The sequence below is a fragment of the Littorina saxatilis genome, linkage group LG8 (genome assembly GCF_037325665.1).
Source record: "Littorina saxatilis isolate snail1 linkage group LG8, US_GU_Lsax_2.0, whole genome shotgun sequence".
Taxonomy (NCBI): Eukaryota; Metazoa; Mollusca; class Gastropoda; order Littorinimorpha; family Littorinidae; genus Littorina; species Littorina saxatilis.
The window spans coordinates 36,371,828-36,380,454 of NC_090252.1; the positions used below are offsets into that span (position 1 = coordinate 36,371,828).

At 40.8% G+C, this 8,627-nt stretch overlaps 1 long non-coding RNA gene across 1 annotated transcript; it reads left to right on the forward strand.

Moving 5' to 3' along the window:
• The first annotated feature begins 6,367 nt into the window (after nt 1–6,367).
• LOC138972290 (uncharacterized) lies at nt 6,368–8,163 on the forward strand. The gene is made up of 3 exons (XR_011457536.1): nt 6,368–6,489; nt 7,219–7,261; nt 7,855–8,163. It is a non-coding gene; the product is annotated as an uncharacterized lncRNA (long non-coding RNA).
• Nucleotides 8,164–8,627: the final 464 nt, after the last annotated feature.

The following is an 8,627-nucleotide window of genomic DNA, read 5'->3' on the forward strand; positions in this document are numbered from 1 at the left end:
AGCCCCAAGGTCAGCCACCGGCGACTGGGGCAAGGCGTCTTGCGCGGGCGAAGGCTCCTCTGTCGTGACGTCTGAGCGCGCAGAAACTCGGGAGTCCTCTGACGCTGGCTTGTCGTCCCCGTGAGGTGGTCGGTCCCTCTGGCACTCTGCTTCGCTGTCTGTGCCTGTAAGGCTGGGAGCTGACGGGATTTTGGAGGGGGGCGGGGGCGGGGATTTGGAGATAGGCGGGGATTTGGAGGTGGGTGGGGATTTGGAGGGAGGCGGGGATTTGGGGGTGGGTTGGGGTTTGGAGCGGGGCAGGGATGGGAATTCCCCGGGATCTAGAAGACCCGAAGGAGCGTCGTTCCGTCGTGGATGCGGGTGAGTGTCACGGTGTTGGTACCAGCCGTGAAGCCTGGAATCCTGCCGCGCTGCATCACGGTACCTGCTTTGGTGCCTGTCGTAGTGCGTAGCTTCGTTGTGCCAGTCGTGGTTGACAGCACGAGAGTACCTGTCGTAGTTGGCAGCATCTGAGTACTCGTTCATGTACCTGTCGTTTTGGGCTGCGGCTGCGTAACTGCTGTGATGTTCCTGGTCGTTCTGGTGCCTGTGGTTGCGGCGAGATTGGAGCGGTCCGTCCACAACCAGCGTGTTGCCCCTGTAGTATGCGTGGATCCCCCTGTCACGATGCTGTCGGATCATGTTTTGCTGTCTTGACGTCAGATCACATGCGACCCTCACACCTTTCTCGTTCAACTTGTCTCTGCCTTTTGTTAAAATGTCCATTTTGTCTGACCACTTCGCCAACTTCGCTATCATAGGTTGCGGCCCTGATCTGTTCGTGTGAAGGCGATGTGCACGTACTATGTCGTCACGCGACCATTGTTTATCTGGTACTGTGTTGTGTAGCACGTTTATCAGGGCAGTGGCACACTCATCATAACTTTCTTTTCCACTTGTGTCAGTCTGGGGAACGTTGAAAAACTTTAGATTGTCTCTTCTGGAAAAGGCTTCTAGTTTATCAAGCTCGTCATCAACGGATCCGCGGAAATGTTCTAGTCTATCTTCCATTTCTCTCTGACTGTTTTCAAGAAAATCCATTCTGGATTGAATAAGACCTATCTGTTCAGTCACTGCTCGCAGAGAATCCTCCATGCGTCCTACTAGTCTGGTTGAAAAGTCGGCGAAGCGTTCATCAAAATGGCGGAAAATTGTGCCTTCCAACCTTGATGCGTGTTGCTCGTTTGTACTCAGAATCATCTTGTGGAGTCTTTCTTCAATGCCTTCTTGAATGCTATGCACTGGTCCCGGGTTTCTTTCAATGTCATTGGCACACATCAACACATGAAGTAAGATGACTGTCAACAACACACACTGTACTCTGGCCGTGCTCGACTTTCTCGTGAAACTGTTGATCATGGCTGCTGTCACTTTTGCCCGTTTGCACATGAAGTTCAGAAAAACAGCACAAAATCCACCACAAATGGCGCGGAACGCTATATTTTCCACCGGCATTCTAACTGTTGTAGTCTTACATACACTTGTACTAACCTTGGTTGAACAAAACAGCGTGTAACTAGGAAAACTTGATGAACAAGCAGGAGCTTGGAAAAATGCGACCGGCCGGAAGCCTGAGGTGTGCTCACCAGGGCAGAGCAAGAGAGAGAGATAGAGAGAGTCACACACACACAGGCACACACGCACACACACACACACTGAAACAGACAGACACACGCACACACATACATAGAGACATACATATACACACACAAACCACGAGTGAGAGCGAGAGACTGAAAAAAGGAGAAAGAGAGTCGTCAGTAAGTAGTGGTATTGACACGTAGCGATAATGACACGTTGCGCTAAAAGATGTAGTGCTGTCGACACGTAGTGATAATGAACGAATGATAGCGACTCATCGACAAATTATTTGTAGCACTAATCAACGTAGCGATAGCGGCACGTAGCACAAATGACACGTAGGACAAATGACACTCAGCACAAATGACACGTAGCGCTAGCGATACGCACCCTCGCTTATGCAGGGGAAGTTCGCCAAGTCTTTCGTCCATATACCACCAATAGCCGTTTCAAACCATACCTTCGTGCATGTCCTTGACTTTTTGTTCATGATTTTGAACAAGATAATCCGTTTTCTTGTAGAATTTCTCAAAGTAATCCTCTGGCAAAGTAATCTTCGAGCATCGAAAGTGAAAGAGGTATTTCAGGCCAGGCACCTATTGCCCCCTAGTTCCGGTTATCAGAGAGAGGCTGCCGTGCCCTAAAATCTGATTGGTCGAAACGCTGGGGGCAAAGGTTATACGAAAAAGGTCTATTTGGCTTTCTTCTCGAAGGTAACAGTTTCCAAGTGAAGACTATTCTGAATTTGTGTCGATTTTTTTATTGGTACCTGACGTTTTTGTCCGGTCGATTTTTGGGGTGATACTTATAACATAAATCTTTGATCCAAAAAGTGTGTCAGATAGCCAAGTGAAAGTCCTTTAATGGCATTGAAAATGTGAATAAAATGCCACGGTAATGAATGTTTAGTTAGGGTACGGAATTGGGTGCAATCATGTTTTTGCTGAGTTTTGTCAGTAAGTACTGATGTCACATGACTGATGTGAAACAGCTGATTGGCTAACAGCAATGCACTTAAACTTTTAGCTCCAAGAGTGTGCTAACTTTTCCAGCCCTTTACCAAAGCGAGGCTGTGCGCCTTCATGTGATTTAAGAAGATTCTTCTCATCCTCCGTGTTAGTGACATGCAGCTTATCTTCTCCACATTACCAAGTGATGCTTGACCCCAAATTTTCCCGTGGCTAAAAGCAGAAGTGATTTTTTGTGACAGATTTTATGCGCCTGTACCACAGAGAGTTTGCGCCTCTTCTTTTGACTTGCGACGATTCTTCTCTTCCGCTGTGTTAGTGGCATGTAGCTTATCGTCTCTACATTACCAAACAATGGTGCTTGACCCTAACATTTCCCGCGGCTAAAAGCAAAAGTTTTTTTTCTGACCGTGATTTTGAGCTCGACCAAAGCAGCATTTGGAAGTCGACTGATTCAATAGAGTGTCCTGCTCGTATATGTAGCAGACGACACATTCAGTTCAGGACCGAAATAAACGGTTTTCGCATATTTCAAGACAACTACGATGTAAACAGAACACGCGAAGGCTTCAAAACATTCTTACCATGTAATCATAACCTCCCAGATGAATGCAGGTACATAGCGAGAAATAACATGCCAACTTTATATTTGTGCGAATGAAAGAACAAATGTGTCACTTTGAGTCGTTTGACATCAGGGGACGCCACTCAGTTGCTTGGGGGTCGTTCATTTTTTTGGGAGCATAGAACATTTCGGTACATGTTGTTTTTTATACCAATAATTAATACTTAAGTGAAACTACATGCTAACGGGTACATTTCCCACAACTGCAACTCATACTGTTAGTTACTAATAGATAAAACAGTACAGAGGGTAATCAAATCGTAAAATGCATGGTCGGCGATGAAACCGTCAATAACCCCGACATGTGCAAAGCCGACACACACACAAAAGTAGATCTAACTCGACCTGTCCACAATTTATCCAAACGCTGGCAGAAAAATGTGCCTTTTCAAACGTTCTAATCTATTTTCCTTTCTGACAATATCGTTATTGAAACAATCACAGTGCGCTGAGAGATTTAGTGCACTGTGATGTCTCAATAACTTAAATAACAATAATGACAGCTTATTTTGCGCAAACCACAGTAAACTATGCTCTCCGCGATTTACATATTAACAATGAACAAAATGAACAACAAAATGTTAAAAAAAAACTGAGACACAGACACTATGATATCCTTACTAACATACTTCGTAATTTCCGCTGTAAACATGGAACAGTTCAGAGCGAGCTAAAGGGAAATGTTGAATACTCAATGCCATTTAACCAGTGGTAAGATCCAATACAATAGTTTAATGGTGCAATAATGCCGCGAGCACATCAGCTGTTTTGGAGCAACTGTGCTAACACAATTAATTTTCCCAGAGTATGTTTAGTTATGTTCTTCAAATAATGTCATTGTGTATTTTGAATAATAAGTCTTTTGTAGTAACTTCAAGGAACACTGATCAAATAGATAAATTAAAACTATTGATGTGCAGCTTGTGTATGATAACATAGACGACACTCTCTCTCTGACTCTTTTTCCATGTTCTTTAAAAAAAAAAAAACACACACGTTTCTTTTTAGGGATAATATATTATATGTATTTTGATTTGATTGTTATATTAAACTGTTGTTTACATATCATTATTGTTTTTTTTTTAAACTTGATTATTATAAGTCAGACTTTCTGATATATGTATGTTTGTGTTGTGTTTAAAATGTTTACAAACAACAACAGCAACAACAACAACAACAGCAACAACAACAACAGAAACCAAAGAGCAAATACACGTTCAAGGCTTAATTATCGACATCAAACATGTTTATATTAATGAAAAGACAAACTTTAAAAAATACTACGAAGATATGGTCCTTTATGGATTGTTCGAATTATATATACAAAACGGACTATCCATAAGACCGTCGACCTCTTGATGTTTAAGACAGACAAGCAAAGTACGAAACAGCCAAATAATGATGCCAAATGGTAATGTTACCTGTGAAAGTTTTCTCTTCCAAAAGGAAAATACTTTTGCGTCGTCCGTAACCTTTCCTGTATTGTTCACTTTGATTGTGGAACATTAGCAGTCTATCTGCTTTGAATTTATGTTTTGGATGATGCAATTAATCCTACTGTTGAACTATCAATTTCAGAGACATCACCTCCTCCAACAACCCCTACCCCAACCCCTACCACACCCCCTGTTACCATCAACTCAACACCTTATGGAAAATCGAAAGAAGAGTACACATTGATATGGACCGTGCCTGCTACGGATGCTGCATATATTAAAGAATTCTCTGTTGAGTATATACAGGTATGTACGTACAGCCTTCATTTATCACAAGTTTAGTTGTTTCATTTACAGTATGTTTACATCTGCGCCAGGCATATACATGATTTTTTTTCTGAGATGTATTTCAAGTGAGTTAAAATAAATGCAAAAGAAACCAACCAAAACAAACAAACAAACAAACACAACCTAAAACAAAAGCGACAACAACAACAACAATTATCAGATGAAGTTATTTTATATGAGATGTGGATTTTGAGAGTCTAGTAACAGCACTGAAAACTGTGAAAATCAAAAGAACACCATTTTCTGCATGCATTTAGTTCCTATTTAGCTCCAGTGGATGAAGAAAAATAGGAGTTGGTAAACTTGGAAGATAGAAGCGTCTTGTGAGGGTGCAAGTGACAACTTTTGCCAGCAGTTAACAACAAATAGGTACATGTAGCATGTAGTAGATATTAACCTTCGCCGGTGGTCGTGGGTCCGTGTGGACCCAGAAGGGTGTTTAATTGAAAATACCTCTTACACTAGTTGGACTTTGTTAATGAGCTTTTAAGAATGTCTCAGGCACCTGGAAAGCTCTTATGTCCTACAAGATCATTAAATTGCAGCGAGAAGTATTTAAGAAAACAAAGGTCACATTTAGACTACACACGGAAGACATCATGGGGTCGTGCGGACACATGTTTCTCTAAGAAGGAACTTACATTAACAACTAGGGAGAGAAGTCACAAACCTTCAGGTGTTGGCTCTAAACATCATTTTCTACAATCTGTTTAATTTTGGAGTTAATAAGCAAGTCGCGTGGAGCGAAATTGATACATAACACTATGGGTCCACACGGCCCCATGACGTCTACAGAAGGTTATGCACGTTTTTCCCTTTTTGAGAAGCTTTAGTCCGCACGGTAATAATTAAATTAATAATTTAATGTAATTACTTCTCGCGGAAATGTAACCACGGCGTCTAGCTAGCTATATGCACGTTTTTGCTTCTTTGGAAAGCATGGGTCTACGGAAGGGTATGCATATTTTTCCTTTTTTGAGAAGCATGGGTCAGCACGGCCCCACGATGTCTTCCGTGTGTAGTCGATAAAGACGTCGGGCGAAGGTTAACAAAACACATTCGATAGAAAATGGCTGAAGTCATCTAATTGAATAAATGTATAAGAACAGTTGAGAGAAAAGACGTAATGGTTTGGATAGATTGCTTATTTGCACACAGAACATTAGTGATTTCCTTCATTGCTTTGGACATGTCCAACGTTTGTGGAAGGAAACATCAATGCCGTGCAGAATGCGTTGACATAAGAGATATCCAATTGCTCACATTGATGTGATCTTGTTCATGTTTATACAGGTGGAAGGTGATACATCAGGTAAACCAGTGAAGCCAACAAAACATATTGGAGAAAAACATCATACACCAAGTATAGATGGGAATATCCGGACTACAACATTAAAACAATTGTCAGCGGACACTTACTACGAGGTCACGATCACTGTCATTAAGAAGAATGACAGTTCAGAGAAGGGGTCACCTTTCGTCTTTAAAACGGGTATGTTTGGTCTAAAAAAATGTTATCTATATGTTCTGACAATAGTTGTGAACGAATGTCATTGACGGGCACGTTACACATTGATGTTAATGTACAAACTCCTAGCCCAGATTGAGCTTATTTAAATGGAAATACACTGATAGTGTCTGATTCAGCTGAATAATGAGACGAATATTTGCATTTATTGGTGTTAAGTTGTGTAGATGCTTAGATAGGCTTCTGCATGTGATTCTTACTGAATGTTGGGAAACTAACTTATTTAAAGAAGTATCTTAATTGCACTATGTGTCTAACTCCCTTTCCTCCTCATCATAGGGTTTTGAAACCATACAAATAATTACCAATCAACCATTCTTTTCTCATGTGTCTCACTTTGACCAATCAGGCTGAAATGTACATGTACACCCATAAAGAACATGTGAACTGTGAATTATTGAACAAATGGCTTATAAATACACTTATATAACAAAACTTATAAAATCATAATGCAACAAATGCAAATATGTTGTAATCATCACAATGCTTGAAGAACGGCGTATTGAATACAGGTTGGCATTGCATACGATAATGCCGTTTATTTAGCAGTGGTTCAGCCAACCAACCTTTCTGCATTAAATTTCGTATTCCATGTTCTCTAAATTCTACATGCATTTTCCATAAATTTATTTATTGTTTTAAGTGTGCTTTTAAAACACATTATAGTACACAGAAAACATCTCTTATTTGCAGCAAAATGAACTGTTTTGGTCCAAGCCATTTATATAGCAAGCAAGTGAGTGTTTCCTGTTTGTGTCTGTTATGTTCTTGTCCACCACGTGCAAGTGTGTTAGTTTCCATGCGTGTTCTCATGCGTGTTATCATGCGTTCGTTTGTGTCTGTGTGTATGTATGTGTGTGTGTGTGTGTGTGTGTGTGTGTGTGTGTGTGTGTGTGTGTGTGTGTACGTGTGTGTGTGTGTGTGTGTGTGTGTGTGTGTGTCTGTGTGCGCGCGCGCGTGCGTGTGTGTGTGTGACAGAAACACAAGCACATGAATAAGACCTATCAATGTCTTCAACTTCAGCAGGAATTGAACCTTGATTTGAAAGGAGGAAAAGTTCTTCTGCTTTGCATTACTATATAGATGTTGTTAATAACATCCCCTTCTCTCCACACAAACAGTGTTCAACACTTTCAAAGGAAGACTCGAATTTCTTATCGAAAGAACACATTTCTAAATCCTTAAATAGCAAAACACTAGCACGCCTTAAGATTGCTCTCTCGTACAGACGGATATGATGATGGTTTAATTAAGCAATTTAAACTGCAATCAGCACATGTGAAATAAAGCTAGGCTGCTTGATTTACTTGAATCCTTTTTTCCTTGCAGGAATATGCCGAGAAAAAGAATCAAGGATGACGTCATTGTATACATTCCTACTATTGACTAACATCCCTAAATTTGTGGGATTTCCATAAAAAGGAAAACTGACGCTTAGTGACATGAATTTTTACTTTCTGACAGGGGTTTTAACTTTAAGGCTAGAGTCTACTATTGAGAACAGAACTCTAACTTATAAAGCTTGTTTCTGTGTGTCTGTTGATAACTAAAGGCTCCGAAACGGCTGCACCCATTGTGACAGAAACTTTGCTTCATATCTCCTCACCACGTCATTAGTTCTGACGTCATCATTCTGATAATCATTGGTCCATGCTATCGCTCAGTCTCTCTGACAGGATAAATCAATACTACGCGCATTAAAGGGAAATCTATCAAAACAAGAAAACAGAGTTATCTCCCATATTTTGACAGTGCCGTGAGAGGAGTATGTATAATTTACGTATACAGATTGAACTCTCTAAAATAAAAATAAACAAAAATCGACAATACTAAAATTGTGGAAGTATACTGTACACTTTCTCTTTTACGCACCCTCACACACACTCGCACAAATTGTACACCGACTTAGTCGTTGGAGAGGTGCTTTCGGAGCTGTCTTTTAAAAGAAGATAATGACAGACATGACCTGATATTTACAGGTAGTGAATTCCAAAGGAACGTACCAGAATAAAATGTAGTTTTAAACAAATCGATGTAACCAAGACCAAGAATTTGCCAACAAAAGTGAAAAGACTGGACAATGACACCCTGAACATATGACG